This window comes from Megascapheus bottae, chromosome 1 (genome assembly GCF_031878675.1).
Source record: "Megascapheus bottae isolate mThoBot1 chromosome 1, mThoBot2.hap1, whole genome shotgun sequence".
NCBI classification, from domain to species: domain Eukaryota; kingdom Metazoa; phylum Chordata; class Mammalia; order Rodentia; family Geomyidae; genus Megascapheus; species Megascapheus bottae.
The window spans coordinates 1695436-1708308 of NC_143509.1; positions in this window are offsets into that span (position 1 = coordinate 1695436).

Here is a 12873-nt window from a genome sequence, read left to right on the forward strand (position 1 = left end):
TGGGACTTGAACTCAGGGCCTGGACTCAGCCCTCTCCCTCCCTCCCTCCCTCCCTCCCTTCTCCTCCTTCCTTCCTCCCTCCCTCCCTCCCTCCGTCCCTCCTTCCTTCCTTCCTTCTTTCCTTCCTCCCTCCCTCCCTCCCTCCTTCCTTCCTTCCTTCCTTTTGTTTGTGGGTCTTGGACTCTGGGCCTGAGCACCGTCCCTGAGCAGATCAGCTCAAGGCTACCTCTCTACCCCTCGAGCCGCAGCCCCACTCCCAGTTTTCTGGTGATTAATTGGAGATACGAGTCTCAAGGACTTTACTGCCAGGGCTGGGTTTTGAGCCTCGGTCCTCAGATCTCAGCTTCCTGGGTAGCACACCGGCTTTTTTTTTTTTTTTCTTCTTTTCTTTTCTTTCTTACTTGAGCCACAGATTCACTTTTGGCTTTTTTTTTTTTTTTTTTGGTGAGAGTTTTAGGGATTTTCCTTTGCAGGCTGGCTTTGAACCATGATTCTCAGACTTCAACCTCCCCCACAGGCATGAGCCCCCCCCCCCAGTATATCACTCTTTTGCCCCCTCCACCTCTCCTTGGTCTCCCCAGAGGCCTGGCCTCTCCCCCCACGCAGTTCCCATTGCTACGGTTTAACACGCGATCCTGGAGTTGAGTGTGTCACACAGCTGTCTTAGGATGCACGCAGTTGCTGTAGGTCTGTGGCCAGGGTGGAAGCTGTTTGCTCTTCTTCCCGGCTGAGCAGACTGGAAGTCAGGGGTGTCTCGACGTACCCAGACGGGGTGGGGAAGGGGTCCTCCGGAGACATCGTCAGCCACGAGCGGTCTTGATCTGTTTTCCATTACGATAATGAAGTCCCGGAGGCTGGATAATGTTCTAAGGGAAAGGGGGTTTATTTGGCTCCCACCTCTGGCGATTGGAGGGCATCCCCAAGGCCAAGCCTGCGCCTCCACAGCCGGAGCTGGTGATGAGTGGAGAGAGGGTCTTACACACCATGCACGTGCAGAGAAAGCGGCCCAGCAGCCAAGTCCCCTCAGATCTTCCCACTAACCACCCACAAGCCAGGCGTGGAGCTGTGTCCCAAGTACGAGAGCACCAGCCTGGAGCCAGAGGAAAAGCTCGGAGATAGTGCCCAGGCCCCGAGTTCAAGTCCCAGGATCAGCACACAAGAGGAGGTGACCGAGGGGCTGGGAGCTTGGCCGAGTGGTGGAGTGCTTGCCTAGCCTGCACCAAGAAGACCCGGGCTCCATTCCTCGGTGCCACATGCACGGAAAAAAGCCGGAAGTGGTGCTGAGGCTCCAGTGGTGGAGCTCCAGCCTTGAGGAAACCCGAGAACGCAGGGCTGAGGCCCTGAGCTCAAGCCCGGGACTGGGGCCCCCCACCCCCCGAAAAAGAAAACAGGTATTAACTTGGTCGGAAGAGAACCGGCTCTGTTCCTTCAGGTCCAGGGACCAGGGCCCAGCGCTCCAGAGGCCACGCCCCCTCGGGAGTCCCGCCCCGCCCCACACAGGCCCCGCCCCCGCGCAGCCCGCCTCTCCATAGGCCGGCCCTCGCCTCGGGCCCCGCCCCTTCCCACGCCCCGCCTCTCCAGGTGACCTGCTTCAGCCCCTCCCTCCCTTTCCCCTCCCTCCCTCCCCTTCCCCTGCCCCACCCGGCTCTTCAGCTCAAGGCTCCCACCCTACCCCTTGAGCCTCAGCTCCACTTCCGGTTTTCTAGAGGTTAATTGGAGAAGAGAGTCTCACGTTATTGCCCAGGCTGGCTTTGAACCGCAATCCTCAGATCTCAGCCTCCTGACTTGCTGGATGACTGGCGCGAGCCACCACACCCCACTCAGAGATTGGTTTAACAGACAAATGCAGGGGCCTTTGACTTTCCTCTTTCTTCTTGTATCAGGGCTTGAACTTAGGGCCTGGGTACTGTCCCTGAGCTTTCCCCACTCAAGGCTGGTGCGCTTCCCTCGAGCCACTTCTGGCTTTCTTTGGCTGGGCAGTTGGAGATAAGAGTCTTGGAGACTTTCCTGCCTGGGCTGTCTTGGAACTGGAAACTCAGATCTCAGCCTCCCCAGAACCTGGGAGGACAGACGTGAGCCACTGGTTCCAGACCTCGGCTTTCCTAATGCATTGTGTGTGGCTTCACGTCCTCATAGCCGAGTGGAGACCTTGAGACAGAGCCATGCCTTTGGCAAAGTCCGCAGAACTCTCTGGTAGGCCCGGGCAGAAAAATGATGGCTCGTGGTGCTGCTAAGATCTTGTCGGGGTTCTTCTGTTTCTCCCCGTCATTCTGGGGCCACCCGAGTCTCTGTGATTGCTCTGGGTCACAGAGAGGCAGGGCCATCCTGCCAGCTGGCTCTGAAAAAACAAAAGCGGTTCTGCTGCCACCTGGTGGCAACCCTTGATTTACACCTTGAGTCAACCACCCTAGGTTCCAGCCTGGAAGCTGGAGCCTTGGCTGTGTACAAAGACCCCCCCCCCTCCATTTCTTTCTTTCTTTTCTTTTTTTTTTTTTGGTCAGTTGTGGGGCTTGGACTCTGGGTCCGAGCGCTGTCCCTGAGCTCTTAAGCTCAAGGGTACTGCCCTACCCTTTGAGTCACAGTGCCATTTCGGGTTTTCCAGTGGTTCATTGGAGATCAGAGTCTCATGGACTTTTAGTGTCCAGGCTGGCTTTGAACCCAGATCCTCAGATCTCAGCCTCCTGAGTAACTAGGATGACAGACATGAGCCACCACGCCCGGCTAGAAAGATCCTCTAAAAAAAATAAAAAAGGGGTGCGTGCACACGCGCACGCACACACACACACACACACACACATACACACAGGGCACAACATAAACCAAACCCAACAGACGACAGTGACACACACCTTTAATCTTGAGATTCTTCTGCCTACACTCCCCGGTGGCTGGGATAGGCAGCTACCACTCTGCCCTGCTTAGTGGCAAGCTGAAGTCTTGCTAACTTTTCTGCTTGGGTTCGTCCTCCCAACCTCTACCTCTTTTGTGGCCGGGATTCCAGACATGGAATCACAGACATGCGTCACTGTACTCGGGGTTCTGTCTGTGCCCATGTGGCTATGTCTTTCATCCACGTAGAATAATTCTACTAGCTGATATTCCACAGGAGGCTTAAATGTCACCTGGTCCTCTGCTGGAAAAAGAATCACGTAGCCGGGCACTGGAGGTTCATAACCTCAGCTACTCAGGAGGCTGAGCTCTAAGGATCAGGGTTCAAAACCAGCCCAGGACACGAAAGCCTGTGAGACTCTTATCTCCAGTGAACCATCAGAAAATTAGAGGCGGAACTGGGCTGTGGCTCAAAATGGTAGAGCACTAGCCTTGAGCATCTCAGCGACAGTGCAGGCCCAAGTTCCAGCCTCACAATGCCCCTACCCCCCAAGAATCCAACCACCGCGGGGTGAAGGAACATTTCCCCTGGGGGGTTTCACAGAGGACTTTATTGACTGCGCTGTACCGTGAGGATCTCCTTAGGGGAGCTCTGTCCCCTGGTACCCCTCAACTCCTTAAAGGTGGATGGGGGGGAATAGTGACCCTTTCATCCAGGTCAGGGGTTCTGGAGCAAGGGAGGCCAATCTCCCTTACGTCCAGGAAGAGGCGATTCTGCCCACGAGTGTCCTCAGCCCCCACCCTCCTGTCCTTGTCCCTCAGGCTGTAGATAAAGGGGTTCAGCGTGGGAATGGTCACCCCGCACATCTGAGGGCTGCCTTGTCTTTGTGGGAGGAGGAGGGGGCCGAGGGCTGCAGGTGCACGGCGAAGACCGCGCCGTAGAGCTGCGTCCTGACCCCTGCGCGGCAGAGGAAGATGGTGCCCTCCCTCCCTCCCTCTTTCCCTCCCTCCCTCCCTCCCTTCCTTCTTTTTATTTGGTCATAGGACTTGAACTCTGGGCCTGGGCGCTATCCCTGACTCTTCAGCTCAAGGCTACTGCCCTACCCCTGGAGCCTCAGCCCCACGTCTGGTTTTCTGGTGGTTCATTGGAGATAAGACTCTCACAGACTTTTGTGCCAAGGCTGGCTTTGAACCGGGATCCTCAGATCTCAGCCTCCTGAGTAGCTAGGATGACAGGCGAGAGCCACCGCGCCAGGGGGTCGCCATGATGTCTTCCTGGTTCCTTTTCTCCCTTCTTGCCTCTCATCTATCTACCACCTAGATACAGTGTGAGCACTGGTGTTCTGTTAAGAACAGAGGGATGGTTACATCCGAGGCTGGCGTTGTTTCTCAGCTGCAGAGCGTGTACTTAGCTGTGTGAAGGCCAGAGTTTGACCCTAGTACTACAAAAATTGGGAAACACACACACACACACACACTGACACACACAGTGGAAGACAATTCAGCCTCCAAGAAGAAAGCCTGTCATTTGATGCAACAGGGATGAGAGTGGAAAATGTCATCCCAAATGAGAGAAGCCAGACACAGCAAACACCGCATGCCCCAAGTCCCATTCCCTGTGGACTCCGAAGAGCCACGCGCTTAGAAGCAGATTCAGCGTGGTGAGCAGGGCGGGGAAGAGAGTGGTTGCAGAGATGTTGCCGGTCCGTTTTAAAATTTGAGTCAAACTGGAGCAATAAATGAAAGTTTAAGAGCTCTCACCACCATAAGCTAAGCGTATGATGCAATGGGTTTGATCATTAGTTTAGCTATTCTAGAATGTGTATAGATTGTACAGTATGATAGTTAGAATTTTGGCAATTAAAGTAATTCAAAAGTTAGACACCATTGGCTGATGACTGTAATCTTAGCCACTCAGGGGGCTGAGATTTGAGAATCATGGTTTGAAGCTAGCCTGGGCAGAAAAGTCTATGAGAGGGCCGGGAGTTTGGCCTAGTGGTTAAAGTGCTTGCCTAGCATGCATGAAGACCCGGGTTCGATTCCTCGGTACCACATACATAGAAAAAAGCCAGAAGTGGTGCTGAGGCTCAAGTGGTAGAGCTCTAGCCTTGAGAAAGTCCAAGGACAGTGCTCAGGCCCTGAGCTCAAGCCCAGGACTGGCAAAAGAAAAAAAAAAAAAAAAAAAAAAAGAAAAGTCTATGAGACTCTCATCTCCATTTAACCACCAAAAAGCTGCACGTGGAGCTGTGGTTCAAGTGGTAGAACATCAACCTTGAGCGTAAAGAGTTCAGGAGCAGCGCCCAGGTCCTGAGTTCAAGCCCTATGACTGACAAAATAAAAACGAACCCAATTCCCAACAAACCCGCTTTGTACATTGAATATCGTCCAATAAAAAAGAGAAGGAAAAAACAATTAACCATCACAGGTGCCTGTCCATTGTAACGTTTATTCAAGGTTTACTCAAGTCCAATCATTTTCTTAAAATTTTAAAATTTCTTAAATGCAGGGCATGGTGGTGTGTGTCTATAATTCCAGAACTTGGAGGGGGAGGCAGAAGGATTGTGAGTTGAGTCCAGACCAAGGTGGGAGACAGAGGGAGGGGGGACAGAGAGGAAGGAGGAAAGAAGAGGGATGAGAGAGAAGCAGCAGAAAAGAGGAATTGGAAGAGGAAGAAGAAGAAAGGATGGAGGAGAGGGGAGGAGAGGAGAGGAGGATCATGTATATTCTCTGAGAAGACCAAGGCGATGGAGGGTGAACCCTTTTTATCCCGACACAGAGTGGAATCTGGGCGTGACGACCCACTCCTGTAATCCCGGCTATCCTGGAGGCTGGGGTCAGGAGGGTTGCAATTCCAGGCCAGTGGAGTCACAGAAGTTCATGAGATTTCGTCTCAGAAAGAAGCTGGTTGTTGTGACAAATGCCTGTTATCTCAGCTGTGCTGAGGAGACAGGAAGTATGTGAGTCCGAGCCCTCAGGGAGGAGAGAGGGAGAAAGGGGGGGAGGATCCAGGTGCAGGCCAAGGCAAAAGGTGAGACCTTATTGCAAAACAGCTAGATCAAAGAAACAGCAGGCGTGGCTCAGTTGGTGGAGCGCCAGCCAGTGAGCAAAAGCATCAAGTATCAAGTTCAAGACTAGGTCTTGAGCCTAAAATAGAGAGAGCCAGAGGGATGATGCAGGTCAGGTCCCACCCGTCAAACGCACAGTCCCGAGTTCAAACCCCCAGTACGGGAAGAAGAAAGAAAGATGCAGGGAAAGATGCAGGGCTTGCAGCCGGGGTCACCCACCCCCACGCGGGAGACACCGACGAACACGTGGCCCTAGGCCCGCAGCACCAGCTTCTCTCGGAACTTTCTAGAAACTCTTCATTCTCCTCCTGACACTTGGCCCGGCAAAGTGGCCAAGCGTGACTGCTGCAGACCAACCGGGCACAGCCCCCTGCAAACCCACCGTTATGGGCGAGACAGGACACTCAGAGCGAATGGCTGCCCCAGAGGCCTGCAGGGGCCACGTGGGGCTGTGCTGGGGGCTCTTGGGATTGGCTACCAGGAGGTATGGGGTGATCCTGAAAATCCCCGCTCTCCCACCCTCTGCCCTCTCCAGGCTGTTCTCTGAGGTCCTGGGGGCCCTGTCTGTCTGTCTGTCTGTCTGTCTGTCTCTCTCTTCAGTGGGGAGGACATGGACTTTCTTTCTACTTATCAAAATAACCTCCTGTTATTATTATTTCCTAATGGGACTTGAACTCTGGGCCTGGGCGTCTACTTGTCAGCTGCAGGAAGCTCCTGTAAGTCCTGAGCCCCCAGGAAGGACGGAGAGGCCGCTTACCACTCACCCACAAGCTGGGACTTCCAAGGCTGGCACAGAGCGGAGGAGCAGTGTCACCTCCCCAGCCTGGGGCAGGTGGGAGCCAGAGACACGGCGGCTGATTTAGAGCCAGGCACCTCTGGCACTCAGATCCCGTGGCTCCTCATCAAGGAGGAGGAAGCAGGGTGCTGTTTCTCCCTGACCCCATGGAGCCCCATCTCTGAGGAAGGGCGGAGGAGGCAGAGCGAATGCCCCTCCTGCCAGCTGCCTGACTGTTCCAGGCTGAATGGTTTGGGGGGCTAATTCCTCAATTAGGGCATTGGAGCTCCTGAGTCGAAGACATGCATTCATTCATTCATTCATTCATTCCATCCCTGTGGAAGATTGGTAACATTTCTTTGCATCCGGGAAGTGTGATTAGGCATCAGCGCACAGACATTCAAAGAATAAATTTCCTAGGACTTGAACTCAGAACCTGGGCACTTCCCTGTCCCTGAAGGCTGGCGCTCTATCGCTTGAGCCACAGCTCCACTTTTGGCTTTTTGCTGATTCACTGGAGATGAGAGTCTCACGGACTGGCCACCAGTGTCCAGCTAGGTCCACCCCTAGTTCTTCACCATACCTAAATCTGGGAATAATGTACAATGAAAAACTAATAAGTAAAAAAAAAATGAAAAATTTGTTGCAAGGAAGGCATGCTGCAGCTGGCCTAGATTCTGTGCTTACTGGCCGTGGTATTACGTAAAGGCTGTCATGCCTATGAGTGGAAATATTTTGTCTGTATAGTTTGAATTGGTGTCTAATAACCACAGATATTACACAACTGTACATTGCTAATTTGCCACAGGCACGTAGTGCTAATTTGATTCACATCTACTGGGGTGGTGAGTGTTTCTTCATAATGATATCTTCATCTTTTTTCTTTTTGTTTTAGGAACTCTCTATTCTATTTAATTTTTTTAATTTTTTTCCAGCCCTGGGGCTTGAACTCAGGGCCTGAGCACTGTCCTTGGGATTAGCCAGGATTACAGACGTGCACCACTGCGCCCGGCCCACTTCTGTATATAGTTGAAACATACACAAACTTGTTGTCCAGTACTGGCCACCCATGCCTGTCGGCCTAGCTATTCAGGAGGCTGAGACCTTAGGATCATGGTTCAAAGCCAACCTGAGCAGGGAAGTCAGTGAGACACTTGCTGCCAATAAATCACCAAACGTTGGATGTGGACTTGGGGCTCGAGTACCAGGGCACCAACCTTGAGCATATGAGCTCAAGGACAGTGCCCAGGTCCTGAGTTTGAGCCCTGGGACACGGACACACACACGTGCACGCATGCACGCACGCACACACACCCCGCTGAGAAGGGCTGGTGGACAGAGCCTGGCCTGGCCCATGCAAGAAGTCACAATGTCAGGCAGGGAAATGCCAGTGTTGAGAAGGCTGGTGTAAGGGCGGGGGTCAGGAGTGGCCACGACTGGCATAGGAGTGGGCTGGAATTTCACTGTCCTGGCAGAGGGTGGGAAAGCGGAAGTAAAATCATGCGTGTGCGGGAACTATCTTTCTAGCTGTTGGGTCCCAGCCCTTCCTTGGTTTGAAGCTGTCCTCACGGGAACCCAGTGGGATCATGAATATTAATGAGCAGAATGCAAATGTGGGGCGTGTCTTGGTCTGGCATGTGTGAAATGGGTGCATATCATTTGCATGCTCATTAGCAGATGGATGAGATAGGTGTGTGATGAAATGCCAGGACGGGGTCAGAGGAGAAGCCTTGGCCATGGTTTGCTTCATAGCCAGGGCTTGTTTTTGAAAACAAGAAAAAGAAAAATAGAAAAAAGCTTTACCTCATTACCAAAAAAAAATCAGATTAACTGTCACAAGTCCTAGACAAAGTGTATGCGCCATCCTTCCTGATTATTTCCCAGCATAAATTAATGTGCCATACTCATTCCTATAGTCCCAGCTACTCAGGAGGCTGAGATTGGAGGATGAAGGTTTGACGCTGTCCTGGGCAGGAAAGTCTATGAGACTCTTATCTCCAGTGAACCACGATAGCTGGAAATGGAGAAGTGGTTCAAGTGGTAGAACGCCAGCCTTGAGCAATCCCCCCTCCAAAACAAAACAAAACAAAACACAAAAACCTCAGGGACAGAGCCTAGGCCCTGAGTTCAAACCCCAGGACTGGAGTGAAACTAAATGTACAGTTGTATCCTAGAACTTCTCCTTCTATATTTTCAGCTACGGTTGTGCCAGAAGTATTTTTCTCTTGCCCTCTTCCCTTCTCCCCACCCTCCTCCTTCATTTGTGTCAGTTGTAGGGTTACAGGGCTGGAGTTTGGGGCCTGGGCCCTGTCCCTGAGCTTCTTTTGCTCAAGGCTAGAACTTTACCACTTGAGCCCCCTAGCCACTTCCAGTTTTCTGGTGGTTCATTTTGGGCTGGGAATGTGGCTGAGTGCTTGCTCTAGCATGCATGAAGCCCTGGGTTCCATTCCTCAGTACCACATGCACAGAAAAGGCTGGAAGTGGTGCTGTGGCTCAAGTGGTAGAGCGCTAGCCTTGAGTAAATAAAGCTCAGGGATAGTGCCCAGGCCCTGAGTTCAAGTCCCAGGACTGGCAAAGAGAGGGGTTGGGGGATACACTCGCTGAATCTCAAAGCCTGTTCTGGCTTTGAACCAGCTCTCAGCCTCTTTTCGATGTGTCTCTCTGTCATCTATATCTATCTGTCCATCTGTCTGTCCATCCATCCATCCATGCACCATTCTGTCTGCCTGCCTGCTGTCCACCCATTCCCCAGGTAATCCATATGCTGTCTGTAGAGCATGTCTTATGTCTTGTATTTTTTTTTTGATGTGTATGTGTACAAACCGCACTCCATCTCTGAGAATGTACTGTCGATGCCGCTTCAAAGTTGTGTTTATTTGTTTATTGATCCAGCAACACTATTTCCTGGAGTTGCTCCAAGCAAAGAGATAGATACACATCGACTCATTATCTTTAATGACTGTGCAATCCCTCACAAGACCAGTGTGCTCTGTTGATGTAGCCCTTCTCTTTGGAGGGGTGATTTCTAGTTCACTCTTTGTTGTCATCACAAACAACTCCTCAGTAAACATTTCTGTGGGGCGGAGTCCCAGGCACAGAATTTCTCATAGCTTCCGTCCTGTTAAAGCTCCCAGCGGATCCTGACAGGCTGGGTGGGTGTTCTCTTTTCTTGCTGACATTTCCTTTCTCCTCTCTCTTTCCCTGGCAGTTCTGTGGCTTGAATTTGGCCTGGATGCTGTCCCTGAGCTTTTTCACTCAAGGCTGGTGCTCTACCACTTGAGCCATGTCTGGCTTTTTGGTGGTTCATTGGAGATAAGACTCCCTGACTTTTCCCACCCAGTCTGGCTTTGAATGGCGTGCCTCATATCTCAGCCTCTTGAGCGGCATAAGCTGCTGGCACCTGGCTCCACTTAAGTGTTTGTTCTTTTTCTTTTGTAATGTTAACCACCTTTCAGTCTCTGGGGAAATATTTTCTGCTTAGTCTTTTTTTCTTTTGGTGGGTCACGGGGCTTGAACTCTGGGCCTAGGCTTTGTCCCTGAGCTCTTCAGCTCAAGGCAACTGCTCTACCACTTAAGCCACATGGCCACTTTCTGGTTTTCTGGTGATTCATTGGAGATAAGAGTCTCAAGGCGGGGGTGGGGGGAGCAAAGGAAAGTTTGGCCTAGTGGTAGAGTGCTTGCCTAGCATGCATGAAGACCCGGGTTCGATTCCTCAGTACCACATACATAGAAAAAAGCCAGAAATGGTGCTGTGGCTCACGTGGTAGAGCTCTAGCCTTGAGAAAAACCCAAGGACAGTGCTCAGGCGCTGAGTTCAAGCTCCAGGACTGGCAAAATATGAAAAAGAGTCTCACAGACTTTAGTGCCCGGGCTGGCTTTGAACCTTGATCCTCAGATCTCAGCCTCCTGAGTAGCTAGGATGACAGGCGTGAGCCCCACCGTGTCTAGCTAGGATGACAGCATGACCCTCAGCACCCGGCCAAGAGCCTAGACGTTTTGATGGGTGCGTGCACCTCTGTACCCCCATCTCTGGAACGGGCCTTGCTGGTCAGTGGAGGACGGCTCGTTTGAGGGGTGCCAGGATGTGGGTTCTGTACTGGGGACAGAAAATGCTGAAAATGGAAATGACACTGTTGCTGGCAACTGGACTGGAGAGGCTCAAATCCACCTTTCCTCCTTCCTCCTCCGCTTCTTCCTCCTTTCCTCCTCCTTCTCTCCCGTGTCTCATCCTTGTCAGAAGCCAAGAGCAGTCACTTGCGTGCTGGGACCCCTGGCTGGAAGTCCTGGGAGGGGACTGGGCTGGGATCATGGTTATTAGGGGATTAGTTTAATGAATTAGGATGAGAATGACCTCATTCTTCACAATCGATCGCCCAGGAGGGCCATTTCATCAGCTCTTGCAATGCTTTCCTCCGGGATCACCAAGCCAAGCAGAATGAAGGTAGACCAGTTTGTGTCCTCAGTTCTCAAAGCCAGGCCCCGGTGGCTCATGCCTGTCATCCTGGCTACTCAGAAGGCTGGGATCTGGTGATTGCAGTTCGAAGCCAGCCTGGGCAGGAAAGTCTGAGAGATTCCTATCTCCAATAACCTGCTCAGCAAAAGCTGGAAGTGGCGCTGTGGCTCAAGTGGTAGAGCACCAGCCTTGAGCATAGAAAAGATCAGGGACAGAGCCCAGGCAAAAAAGGAAAAAAAAAATACATTTCCTTTTGGACGCTGTCACCCAAGCCCTCGCTCTGTCCTGCGTCCCCTCTGGTCCCTGCCCACACCTGGCAGAGTTCGTTCCCGACAGGGTATGCAGTGAGTACCACTGCACTGCTGCATTCGTTCACCCTCTGAGCCTCCATTCCTCTGCCTCCCCGACCCTCCCAAGACACACAGCGAGCAAACAGGACACAATGAAAACACCCAAACGAAAAGGAAACCTTCTTGTTTCCACGTCCTTCCTTCCTTTCTCACCATTCCTTGAACTTTTATTTATTTATTTATTGCCAGTCCTGGGCTTGAACTCAGGGTCTGAGCACTGTCCTTGGGTTTTCTCAAGGCTAGAGCTCTACCTCTTGAGCCACAGAACCACTTCTGCCTTTTTTCTATGTATGTGGTACTGAGGAATTGAACCCGGGTCTTCGTGCATGCTAGGCAAGCACTCTACCACTAGGCCACACTCCTGGCCCATTCCTTGAACTTTTTGCTAGGGCTTGAACTCAGGGCCTGAGCACTTTTTACTCAAGGCCAGCATGCTGCCCCTTGAGCCACAGCACCACTTCTGGCTTTTTCTGTGTATGTGGTACTGAGGAATCGAACCTGGGTCTTCCTGTATGTTAGCAAGCATCTACCACTAGGCCAAAGTCCCTGCCACCTTCCTGGAGTGTATTTCTGCAAATATTATTCCATATGATCAAAGGCACGTAGGCATGGCTCCTTTCCGTTCCTCTCCTAAGAGTGTCTTCCCTTGGTCTCCCTGTGTGTGAATGCCTGGAGACATATTTACTTTGTTATGTACCGGTGTATTTGAGATCCAGCTTCCACATAGGAGAGAGCATGTGTGCTGTTTGTCTCTCTGAGCTTGGCTCACTTACCGTGGTTTGTTCTAGGTCCATCCATTTCCCTGCACAACGTAATTATTTGGGATGGCAGCGTGACTCCATTTTACACGTTTCCAGCACCTGTGTTTATGATGGACGTGCTGGAAGGCAGAGAAAGCAAATCAAATCTACAATGCCCTTTACACTGGTTTAATGGTTTATTTATTTACTTTGTACTGATCCTGGGGCTTGAACTCAGGGCACCGTCCTTGGGTTTTCTCAAGACTAAAGCTCTACCACTTGAGCCACAGCACCATTTCTGGCTTTATTCTATGCATGTGGTACCAAGGACTCGAACCGGGGTCTTCGTGCATGCTAGGCAAGCACTCCACCACTAAGCCAGACTCCTGGCCCCACTTCTGGCTTTTTGCTTGTTGCCTGGAGCCAAGAGGCTCATAGACTTTCCTTCAAGGGCTGGCGTGGAAACGCCATTTCCTGATTTCAGCTTCCCCAGTAGCAGGGATTACTGTGCAAGGCTCAGATTCGAGGTCTACACAGAGGGAGGAGTCCCACACGCTTGTTGCTACGTTTGGCAGCTGTTTATTGGTCATTCGTTATGTCCATCCACGACTGCTCCCTCCCACCAGCAACTGACCAGAGGACAGAAAGAACTAGCAAGAGG